At 38.4% G+C, this 12612-nt stretch overlaps 2 long non-coding RNA genes across 2 annotated transcripts in view; one reads left to right on the top strand and one right to left on the bottom strand.

Moving 5' to 3' along the window:
- Positions 1 to 204: 204 nt before the first annotated feature.
- On the bottom strand, positions 205 to 3823 carry LOC121527419. Its single transcript, XR_005993397.1, has 2 exons — positions 3736 to 3823; positions 205 to 854 (listed from the first exon to the last, which is right to left on the bottom strand). It is a non-coding gene; the product is annotated as an uncharacterized LOC121527419 (long non-coding RNA).
- Positions 3391 to 12612, top strand: part of LOC121527418 — a 156980-nt gene continuing 147758 nt past the window's right edge. The window contains exons 1-2 of the long non-coding RNA XR_005993396.1: positions 3391 to 3496; positions 3756 to 3923. This is a non-coding gene — a long non-coding RNA (uncharacterized LOC121527418). The remainder of the gene's footprint in view (positions 3497 to 3755; positions 3924 to 12612) is intronic.

Genomic DNA, 12612 nt, shown 5'->3' on the forward strand with positions numbered 1-12612 from the left:
CTCTACATGGATTGGCGTGGTTTGGCAGTGGCCGAAAACAGACCTGGTGTGTATCTTGAGTGGAGTGGAGCGATGTGGTGCTTCTGGGACGTGCTGGAGATGGACTGGAGCACCTCTGCCCCTAACCTGAATTGGTTGATGAGCTACATCTTTTAGGTCCAAAAGGAGAAAGCACATTAAATGACTCAAAAAAGAAGGAGTTGGTGTTAGCTTGAACACTTGACAAATTTAATGTCTTTTCAGCATCAGCAACCATGAATAACAGCACTGAGTGAACAACATAGCATAACTCTTTAAGAGAGAAGTTTTTCTGGAATGCTTATCCCCAAATATAAGTTGTCAAGATATATGGCTGAAAACCTACAAATTCCCATTCCAAACAAGATAAAAGAAATGCAATATAGAATAATAAATAATATCTATCCCATTAATTTGTGCATTTGAAGATTTACTGAGATAAGTAACATTTGTGACTTCTACAAGACAGCAGAGGACAATAAAATGCACTTATTCAATGAATGTCCAGCAATAAATCATTCTTAAAGGCTGTTGACATTTTGTTGACACATCAAATTTAACACCAAAACATATTATTTTTCAGTATGAAAACAAACCAAACTAACCAATTTTCCAGGGTTTAATACTGGGGTTAGTAGCTGTATTTTTAAATGGGTTACACAAAGAATGACTAGAAAGGGAACAGTTTGCTCCTCAGTGCACTTCATGAGTGGATCAAGACACTGGCGGAGTATGTGGAAAAAATGGAGGTCAGGAATCTGATGGGTCACTCTGTGTCATAAGGAAAAGATTTCCCCAAAACCTCTTGTATTGTTGATTTGACGACCAAGGCAGTACTGCAAAACAATGAGTATGGAGTAAAAAAGGAGAAAATGGACTTTATGAATTGGTGCAATTGGTTGATTTAAGTTAGTTTAGTTTAGCAGAGTTTTTCATATACCAAGAAGGATCACCTTAAACATTTAAATGGCCTTGCTGGCGTTTGTGGACGTGCTACATTCAGAAGTAAATGAAATAAACAATCTCATACTTCAGTATTAAATCAACAGATGAGCTCTGTGAGTCACTAAGCAGCTCCAGCCTCGGCCTTCTGTTCTTCAGTGCTTTACCCTCCAGCACTTTGTAGCTACGAGGTCACAGGGTCTACTTTTTAAAGTAAAAACATTTAAAGTTATCTGGATTTTTTTCTTGTTAGTCAACCCTATGATTGCTCTCATAACACAAAGTGCTATGCCAGCAACACGCTGAAACAGAGAGAATATTAAAGCAATTTCAGCTCCGGCCGCTCTGAGATTGGGCCACAGTCAGAAGTAATGCCAAAGCAGAAGAGATCAGTTTTCTATCATCTCAGAATTCTCTAAAGATGAAATAGACCTCATAAATGAGTCTCAATGATAACTGATGTATGGTAAATGATAGAGAGGAGATAATATAGGAAATTGAGGGAATGGTGTCTGGAGACTGAATCAATTCATTTTGAAGTAGCGATCTACTTTTTCAAGGTACAGTCTGTGCTTTGCTGCAGATTTTATATTAACCTTCATCATCTTTTTGCACACATATAACCCATATGGTCAAGCATGTGCACGCACACAGAAGCTCACACTGATAAAAGCTTAGATGCAAGGACTCATTTTTTTCCATCTAACCCACAATTTCCACTGAGTCCATGTCAGTAGTATTCTTTAGTCATCACAGAGCAACTGGATCACAAGATCATATGGGAATGAAAGAACAATATACAAACAACACAGTGCTTTGCCTTTGTGATGTTTATGTGCAGTTCATTTACTCCCTGTTCTGATAAAGTGAGAGGATACGCTATGGGAAGTTTGTACCTGGTGTTTTGTTTTAAAATAGACTACATGCTCTGTGCATTTACATCTGACTTCCTGTCTGGGTTCATCTGCTCTGTTCAACTTCACACATGCTTGAAGCAGCTCTGTTTACAACAGACTTTAGAGCCTATCTTGAGTTTAACAACATGTTCTAATAGTATGTAATGTGAGCAAGCACTGGTGTGAAGCTGGGGCAACCTTGTGTCCCAATTCACCCAGGTACAGTCTCGTTTTCAGGCTTTGTGTCCCCATGTCCCGACAAAAATCTAAAAAAAAAACAAGCCAATATGTCCTGTTTTTGAGTAACCCATTTCCTGAATTTAGCAAATGGATATAAGGAAATACCAAAACAATGCAACATGCACCATGCCTGCTAAACTTTCTCTGCATTGTCTGTATATGCCAGTTATTGTCGCTGCTATTCTAAGTCCTGATTCATCGTTACGTGTCAGTCAATCTCAGAGTACCGACTGGACCTGCTGAATAACATCGGGTAGACTAGCTGTCTTTCTACAACTGAAGTCAGTTTATAGATTTAGGGCAGGAAAAACTTTCTTCAGGTAATGAATATGTTGCATTTTGTGCACAATTAAAGTTTTTTCAGTACATTCCAATATATAACATCATTGCCTACACAAACAATGGGTTGGAGGTGGAAATATCACTGATACAACCCTCTTCAGTGAGGCAAACGCCGGTGATGTGCAACTTAAACAGGCTGCTCAGGAGGGCATCTTTGCAAAGAACCTCAAGTTATATAGATAAACAGTAGGGAAAGATTATGTTTTTTTTTTTAAGTGAAGACAATGTATTTTTAGGTTTTTGTGTTTTCGTTACAATGGCCACTGTATTTTTAAGCCCAACATGTTTTTGAGAACAATATTTTATCATATTATTTTCTTCAAAAATATAATTATAATACTAATAATAATTATTAATTTTTACAAGTGGATAGTCCTGAAAAATGTATTGCAGCTCAGGTTACAAAAGTATTAGGCACTTCTTTGTATTGCAAAAAGTCAGCTGACGAAAAAAAAGAAATCACTGACCATGAGCTTAAACATAAGGGTTTACTTTTGAAATTTAAGTGTGCCTATTATGTATTTGTAGTTCAGTCTAAAATATGTAATTTCAGACAAATAAATGTTTTAAAATCCTTAAACAGACATGTAAAAATAAGAGAGACAAAATGCTAAAAAAAAAATGGATAAAATAAATGTGAACATTTTTTTGAAAATTTCATGCCACAAAGTCTTATTTTATTCTTGAAAACAGTTCTTGACCATTTAAAAACAAAGCTTATTGCACTTTACAAAGCCTTTGACAAAGTGTCAGTAGTTAGAAGTTTGTTTACTCCAAAGAAGGAAAAGAAGTTTACTGCTCACAGAAGAGTAGCATGGCCAATTCACTACATCAGTGAATCAGTTAATATCTAGCAGCCCATCTTTTGATTTTGTTAATTGTGTTGGTTGTCTTTTATCCTTTGGCCCTATCAGTAATGGCAAGGGGCGGGTCGTAATCACGCCTAGACAGAATGGAACTACGACTTATTCAGGCTAGCCAACAGTGTGAAACTGCAAGGAATTATAGCCTACACAGAATAAAACGACAAGTTATGGACATTAATAAGCTCTCATAAGGTAAATATTTTTGTCTGAAATTATGCACTGCTTGGTAAGATGTACTGTGAGTTAAAATGAGATGCTTAGCGTTATTAGCGCATTAGCGTGCTAGCGGGAATAGCGTGTATTCGCACTGCGCTAGCAGCTAATGTTACCGTGGTTGTGTGGTGTATGCAATTTTGTTAGCTACTTTAAAGCTAGCTCAGACTTTGTGTGGAGATTTTAAATGAATTTAGGATGAATTAAAAAAGACTTACAGACATATTAATACACACAGTGGACCAGGAAGCTCTTTTTGGGCCGCTGGGCTGAAGAAGTCTCCCTATCAGCTAGCGCCGTGTCTGGACAGCTGCCTTTGCCTTTAAACCTCAATGACTGTCCCTGAATGCCATCCATGACCCTCTCCTCGCCATCTAACTCAGCCACAGACAGAACTGAATGATTTGTGAGTAAAAATAACCACTATATTTGCTTTTTATTGTCTTTGCTTGCTCTAGTAACTGAAACAGCTGCGTGTTTTTTCTTCAAACCGCTCATAATTGACAGTAAGGCCTGAAACGATCTTATTTTTGGTTTAAAATACTCTAGTTAAAGTCTGGACTTAAAGGGTACCTCAGTCAAAATCCCCTGTTGAAAAGGTTATATTGAGAAGGGCTGTGCTCCAGCAATGTGTTCACTGGTTGAGGTTGGAGAAAATCGCTGCACGCTGAAATGCAGCACAGGTGGAGTATGTGGAATTTGGGGATAACAGAGTGAGTGGTTCAGTGCAATGTGGACCCTATGTTTATCCTGCCACCTGTTTTAATCTGATCTGTCCCTTGCATAGACATAGATGAGGAACAAGGGGGATTGAAATTGTGCTTTGAGTGCCCCATTAGATTTTCTTTTTCTTTCCTTCCTCAAAAGAGCTTGTTGGATGCAGTGCAATAAGGCTTTAATATTTATGTCTGAATTGTTTCTCTGACTTTTGTTACCACGGAGGCTAAGCTATTAAGATTAGTCATTCCAATGCAAGGTTTCTTCACATTTTAAACAAAATCTCTAGATGTCATACTGTTTAAGGGAGACGGAAAATCTGCATGGCAGAGAATTAAAAATTAAATGGATGCAACGCTGACAGAGAGTGTCTTATGCTGCATTAAGCGACATCTGATGCTTGTGTGCTGTTGGGACATGGTGTAAGGGAGTGGAAGAAAGCCAGGCAGTTATCTACCTACACATCACAGGTTGAAAGTTTACTCTTTGGCTGTTGATGTGCTCTTGAGCAACACACTGGTCACGTATCTATTCCATCTTTCAGGTTGCTCTTGATAAGACTGCCAAAGTGTAAAATGTTGGGGAGCGGGACAAGAAAGGAGTGGGAGATAAGTGTCAGAGAGGGAGACGACAGTAGAGTGGATAGAAAGGAAGGAGAGAGGGAGGAGAGATTGATTTGGCCGGCCAGGAGATGACTGCTGATGAAGGCCTCTCATAGACAGATGGATACAGCGTCAGGTCCCTGCTCCTATAAGCCCTCGGCCTAATCCGCCTCAAATTTCCCTCTGATTGCTTCTAAATTGCCTTCTCCCATAGTTTCCTGCTGATTTCTCACCGTGAACTCCCTCCCTCCATCACCGCCCGCCTCTCTGAAACAGCGAATGATGTCTAGCCCGGTGTGCTGCTTCCTTGGGTTTGACCGAAGAGTGTGCTAAGACAGCGATGGGGAGGGTGTGTGAGTGGGGGCGATGGCTCCTGTGCCCTTGTGTGTGCGTGCGTGCTCTCTGTCCCCTCATAAAACCAGTCTCAGGTCTTGTCATTAAAATGCATTATCATCCCACTGTGTCAAGAGAGGAGACAAATAGTCTTTTTCTCTGCCTGCTATCTCTGTCTCATTCTTATTCTCTCTTTCATATACTCCCCGACTCCATCTCTTCAGGGCCGTGGAGAGCTGGAGGTGTGTGGAGGGTGGGGGTCTCTTTTTTCTCCTTTCCCTCCTTTTCTCATTTAATCTCTTTCTGGTCCTTTTTAATTTTTTCTGGTGTCTAAGGCTGACTACACATTAGACAAATTCTTATTCTTAACCAGGCTAAAAAACGTGCGATACCATGGATATAGGGACAGTTTCAACCCATTTTTAACATTGCAGTCCTCTGAATACACAGGCTAGGGCAAACATTCCCACGCCAAGGATCCCCATAATGCATTAGCCTCAGTCAGGGATCCCCCTTTGTAAAAATTTCTCTAGCTCCTTGTACATTATGAAAGCAAATATCAAGAATCTAGTAAAAATCTAACAGTACTAATACCTGACTGATAGAGCAACAAAAATACAAGTCCTAGCCATGGAATGTTTGGCGATGTTTTATTTTTGAATCATAAAAATTGAAGGAAAAAAAGTCCTAAATTGTCTAAAAACATTGGCAATACATCCATATTTGAGATTATCTAAATTTTTTATGTTTTAAAATGATAAACTCGCCATGATTTTAGTAATCAATGGAGTAAAGTCATGATCTTCTCTCATAGTTTTAACCACACAAGAGGGAAAACTTTGAAAAAATTAGTTTGCAACATTTGGAAAAATGGATGCACATGGCTTGGAGCAAAGGATTGAGCAATTTAGACCATTTTTAGGAGTTTGTATGTAACTTTTAGCATTCAAAAACAAAACACTGGACCATATCAAGTTTGAAAATATATTGATATATCTTAAAAATGTGAAAGTTGTGCAGCCCTACCTATAATGTCAACATCATGAGGCCCCACAGAGCATCAGGGCCCAAGCAGTTGCCTACCTGCTAGGGGTGTAACTAGGAAAGCACAATATTTGATTTTTGCTGATATCTGGTATGCCGATATTTACAGATCAATTTTACCGTTATTGGAATATGTTTTACATAACTAAAAATTCAGTCCTTAAAACACAAGTTAAGGTTTGAGGGTTCTGGTGTCAGAATCAGAACAACTCTATGTAAAGTAAAAACAAAACACAAATTAACAGCTTGACATCTCTTGATTTGAGAGAATACAAATAAATAGAACTTAAAGGGCAAATTAAATACATGGATTTTAGAGCAATGGATTGTATTTAGGATTTTTTAATAGTGCCGTGACACTGTTGTTAGTAAAATGTATTTTCAGTGCTGGCCGCTGCCAAAACGCATCAGTCCACGTAGGGCAGATTGATCCAAACAGCCAGAAAGACAACATACAACACAATGCATGGATTCTTGATGTAAATCATCACTGCATCAACATCCTGCATCACAAGCGACAGGCACCATTGATAAGGGAAAAGTTAACTTTTGAGGAGAAAAACCACAGAAATTTACATGAAACCACACTCAGATGTATGTGGAAATTATGGGCTAGTCTCATCTTCCTCATGGAAATTAAGTAGTTAGCGAACATTTTAGTCATAGTTTTAGTTGATAAGATTAACACTGATTCAGTGTATAGCTCGTCTAAGCAGGGAAATTTCAGAATGAAAGCATTTTAGTGAACAGAGTATCTCTAAAGAAATGCTAAACGGGGGTTTACTTTGAAAAGGATGACCCAGAAGTGCAATCATACTGTGTTTATCTTACCTGTGACAAATTCCACCGGTATGGAAACTGAAAGCTTCAACAAAAGTTAGATTTTATAAAACAACTTTATTAGACAGACACATTTCTGCTTGTGGTCTTTATCAGAGCCATCTTTATAATTTCATTTTTTTCCTGTCTGTTCTGGCCAAGTTGTGCACATCTTATGGACAAACTTGGTGAGACTTCTATATCCTGGATTTCCCTACATGAGACAGATCTTAGTTTTAGAGGTCTGTCTTTCCAGTCATACATCACTTCTGTTTCCTTTATTGTTCTTGTTTTAATTTGCAGCACTGTCTGAGTTTTAATGCAGAATTATTCAGAATAGAGGGGACACTGTTTTCTCTCTCAGTGGGCCGTGGGGAAGGGGGGCATCCTCTCAGCTGCACGATAACAGAACTATAGTCTAACACACTCTGATTTGTTTGCCACTCATTTATCTTGTGACCTTTCCCTGCTATCATTAATACAGGTAGAGAGAGAGAGAGAGATGGACAGAGAAAGAGAGAGAGAGAGAGAGAGAAGGACAGACACACTGAGACAAAACCAAAAGCAAAAGAAGCACACATTCAGAGATGCAGAAAGAAAGGTCAAGTAAAGAGACAAACAAGGTAGGAGGGAGCTTTGGAGAGAAAAGAGAGAGGGAATAAAATTGAGAGGGAGAAGGAGAGAGAGAGAGAGATAGCGGGGAAGGAGTAGAGAAGATTGCGTTTCAGAATTACTGGCCAACACCTAACAATTTATGCCCTCATGCAGTGCTTGGCAGCAGCTGGAGCCTGCAGAGCCTGCGGTGAGCGTGCACATGTGTGCACGTTCATGTGTGTGTATGTGTAGAAGAGAGAAAGAGAGAGAGGTGGGAGAGAGGAAAGGTAAGCTACAACACTCTATAGCAGTGAAGTGACATTATCAAGGGGCATTAACAGCGAGGTGTTCGGTATCACTGCCTCCGTACACCGATATGTGTTTTTATTCAGTAAAACAAGGTTCACAAGAGCCGAAGAGACACGACACAGCCACAAAACACAAGAGCTATTTTATATCTTATCATATATCTGCTCTTTTTTTATCTTATCTGAAGATTCCAGGATGAACCAAACCACGCACTACATTTTCACAACATGATATTATCCCAGAGTACAGGAACACGCCACACCAGTCAGCTCCTTTCAGACGTGCATTCTGCTTTCTGCACAGGAATGTTGTTACACTAGTATTTTTAAAGAGACCCATTAGAATTATGGCTGATTGATTTTGGTAAAAAAATCAAGATTACAGGACGCTGATGGCCTGGTGAGCCAGTCATACCCCATGTTAGGAAGCTTATCTTCCAGGTTCAAGGCCGACCTGTGGCCCCTTTCCTGCATGGGGTTCCTCTCTCTCCCCCTGCTTTTTTTCTTTCATCTGTACTGTTGTCTCTACATATATACAAAAGCCAAAATAACAATTTTAACAAAAAACAGTATCACGATTATATCGACCGATATTGACCATGGTCTAGTTTTTATAGCCATAGTCTAATTTGCCCCTCTAATGATACGATCTCATAAAGCTGACATCCCATCGGTCATCAATATATTTAACTTCAAAATGTCCTCATTTTTCTCCAAGGGGAGCAGGACCCCAGACCCCTCTATAAAGTTTGGAGTCCTCCATCATAGTCTCCTGAAATCCTGTGGGAAACACTGGCAGTTCATGTATTTACCAAACCTCAACTTCTAACACTTCTCAAGACTTTGAAAACAAACCTGAATAAAAAACAAGTAAAGAAACATAAATGTTAGAATAGTACATAGTAATAAATCAAATTGTAGGTTTTTAAGGGAGTGGTGGTGTACTCTGGTTGCCACACACAATTAAAAACACTGAAACACTTACCACACATGTCAAAAGCTATTGACAAAAAGTGGCATGTAGGAAAGTCACAGTTTAAGCACAATTGTTATGTTTTCATGATGGTAGGATGCCATAAATCTTAACTTAGCACTAGTTAGAATTTGCTCCAAAATGCTCAGGTTCCTTCATGTCCCCTCAAGCTAAGATGTAAAATAAGGAAATGTAAATACCTTAAGAGCTAAAAGAAAGACAGCTCCCTGACAGATTCAAACCATTACTGTGTCATTTTTCTGTCTCAGTAAAAAGTGAGGTCAACAGCAGACTGTGTGATTAACTCCACACGGCCTGGCAGACAAACAGCTCTGCCCGGCCAGCAGCCTGCAACTCAGGATGCTAACACAAACCATTTGTAGTGCTGTTTTTTTATGAACAGTTAATCCATTACAACATGAGATTGTAGTTAAGAAAACTTTGATCCAGCCAGGGGAAAATAAGGATAGAGGCTGTTTTTGTCTGTTTGTTGATGGTTGAAAGGATTAAAACAAAGTAAAAAGGTTAAGGACAAGAGGGAAAGGCTGTCATTCTTAATATTCTGTTTTTAATGTTACTCACGCACACAAACAAGCAGTGTTAATTTAAGGAAAGTCAAAATAGGACTAAAAATGTTTGTCAGAGAACTATTTTCCATGACAAAGAGAAGAAGACAAAGAGATGAAATTTAGTTTTTTAATGAAAAAGCTGAAGAAAGGTGTGTTTAGTGGCTCATCAACGTTTTGTAAAAAATAAAACCAATATGCAGCTCCTTCAACTGATAATCACCTCTGGCTGCTGCTGTGGATCAACTGTTCTCACCAGCTGAAAGCAGCCGCGGTAAACGCCCCCAGAATTATTGAATCCTGTTAGTTGGAAATAGTAAAAGGTTGAAATGCATTTAAAGACGGCAGGATACAACCTAATTAGCTCACTCAGTGAGTTAAAATTACATTGTGATGTGTTCAAGGTCAGCTCGGTAAAGTGACTATAAAGGGAGGTTAATACAATTCCATCATGATGTGCTCAAATGACATATGGAGAAAAAGAAAACTTTGTTTAAAGAAAAAACTTGAATCAATAGGCGAGGGTCACTTCTCAGTGTCCCTCAACCCCCACAGGGGGTTGCAGGATGCTGTGAAGGAGGGCTGTGAGCAAGATGCCTTCCAAAGAAACAAGGAAAAAACATTTTAGCCATAATTGAAATAATTCAGTTTAAAAGTGCAACCACATTCATAAGCTGAATTGTGGCAATTCTCTGTAATTAGGTGGCATTTTACCAAATAGTTTCTCAGAAATAAGATGATACTTTTCTATACCAGTTTCTTGGCAATTCCCAATTCATTCCTTTATTTTGCTCTACTAAATTAATGTGAGTCCTTCCTAAATAATTTTCAAGTCACTTTTAGGTCACTTCTGAGTGCCTTCATTCATAGTATCTTAAGAACTTCCTTCATAATTCACAAGTTATTGGCAGGTGATTTCTATTTATCAGCCCACTAAATCACGGTATGCCCTTCCTCTATAACTCACAAGTAATTTCTACGTAATTAAAAAACAAAACCTACTTGTGTCAAGTTCCATGATAGCGACAATGCCTTTGATGTAACTTGACATAAACTACTTAGAGAAACTGTCATTCTATTTCTAAGAAATTACTATGTAAAATACAACTAAATTACAACACTCAGAGAGTTGTAAAATATTATGAGGAATAATTTGATAATGAATACCTTACTACCAGGTAAATAATTAATTTAAATCACCATATTTCTGAGTTATTACTTAGTAAATTCTTTGTAGTTATTCTTGAAAAATTACTAGATGATTGTACTTATAACTATAAAATTTCTCTGTAATTACTCTAAAATTACTAGGTCATAACTGGGTTATTAGAACCTACTAAAATAAAGTGTTACTAAAAAAAATCTGGACTGGATTTAGTTAAACAGGTGAGGTACGTTGAAAGTTTTCAAATACTTCCCACATTTTTGCAAACAGATTTGACAACCACAGAGTGATCTTTAAACAGATTAGCTAAAGTTAACAGAAGAAAATGAATCATTGAAATATGGAAAAACAACTGATGTTAAGCCTTGTTTTAACAAAACTTTGGCATGATTCTGTTTCACATTCATCTCTGATGAACCAGGCTAATTTGTGGCTCAGCATTTTGTACATAAAGTCCATGTAATGTAAGGAAATATGATATATGTCTGTTGTCCACTATGACTTTGTTAGATAGTATGGAGTCTAAATATCCCTGCTTTAATCTGATGTTAGTCTGTTGGTCTCAGATCTTCTCCATATACCATTGGGCTGACAGCCGTGCTTCAGAATGTTTTGCTACTCAACCCAACAGAGCAGTCGGGTCATGTGCTGAAAGTGAAATCATCTCGTACCTTCTATATGAAATGCACTGCAGTAAAAAAGATTTGGAGAGAGGTGGGAATGACGTGTTATAAGGAGCCACTGTTTGAGCTTATTTAAAAAAAAACAAAAAAAAAAACAGCGGCTGTCCCCGGGTAAACCACTGGGCTACCGTCATCCCAAATAAAAGGACTTTTTTTTTTTTGACTATGACTTAAATATTTAAGTGTCCATTGTGTGAATCTAGACCTAAACATGGACAGGTGAAAATGAAAGTACAGGTATTTTCCTTTAAAAAAACTAAAACTAAATGTAAAGTAGAGGCCAGAATTGAAACAGCAGACAAGCACATAAATACAGGCCTCATCATCCTCTGCTAGGACCCACGTTAGCGCTGTGGCCAGTGGAGGTGGCCATGAATGGCCAAAAAAATTAAACCATCTACAGGGAGCTCCAGACGGAGAATATGAACAGAAAAATGAAGGTGACATTTGAGAGAGAGAGAGAGAGAGAGGGAGGTGTAGCGATGAGGGAGGGAGGGGGGATTTAATAGGTCCCTGAGACACGAAGGGTGTGAGATGAGATGATGAAACCAGAGGATAGAGGGGAGGGAGGGTGGGAAGAGAGAGGGAGATTGTGTGTCAAAATGTGGATGTTTGGAGATTGGGCTTCCAACCCTGCCAAATGATTAAAATGTTCCCTCTGACATTCATATTCCCCTATCTGGATCCCTGCCTACCAACGACGGGCCGCCATGAATGTGAATTCATAGATGGATGTATGGTATTTGATCTGAAAAATGTTTATGGCATGAAGATGCAATTTAGGCGTGTTGCAGTTGGTGACAGCGTTGGTTTGAGGGGAGAAAGGGAAGATGAGATTTTATTCAATTAGACATGCGTTCTGACAGTTACAGCACATTTACTCATCGGCTTCAATTCTGCTAGAAATAGATGTAAAATCAGACAAAATTAGGGGATGTAAACAGGGCTGTCCCTCAGCTGTGGATTTAAATAGTTGAATCTGATTGGTCAGATTTTGTCTTTAGTCAACTGATTAATGTATTTTCTTTTTTTTTTTTTGCTCATTGATCTATTGTCTTATTCCCAACAGAAGAGATAAACCATATGATTAAATTATTTGTATTTTTTACAGAGTTGATTCATTCTTTTTCTCACTCTTTAAGTCTACATCATGGCGACTTTATAATCAAATTACACATTTACAACACTGAGGGCTCATAGTTTCAGGTTAAAAGGAAACCAGAGACGTTGGGTCACAAACTTGGATTATTTATTGATCTATAAATCTGACAGAAACAACAACAAACAGACA

This window comes from Cheilinus undulatus, linkage group 19 (genome assembly GCF_018320785.1).
Source record: "Cheilinus undulatus linkage group 19, ASM1832078v1, whole genome shotgun sequence".
Taxonomy (NCBI): Eukaryota; Metazoa; Chordata; class Actinopteri; order Labriformes; family Labridae; genus Cheilinus; species Cheilinus undulatus.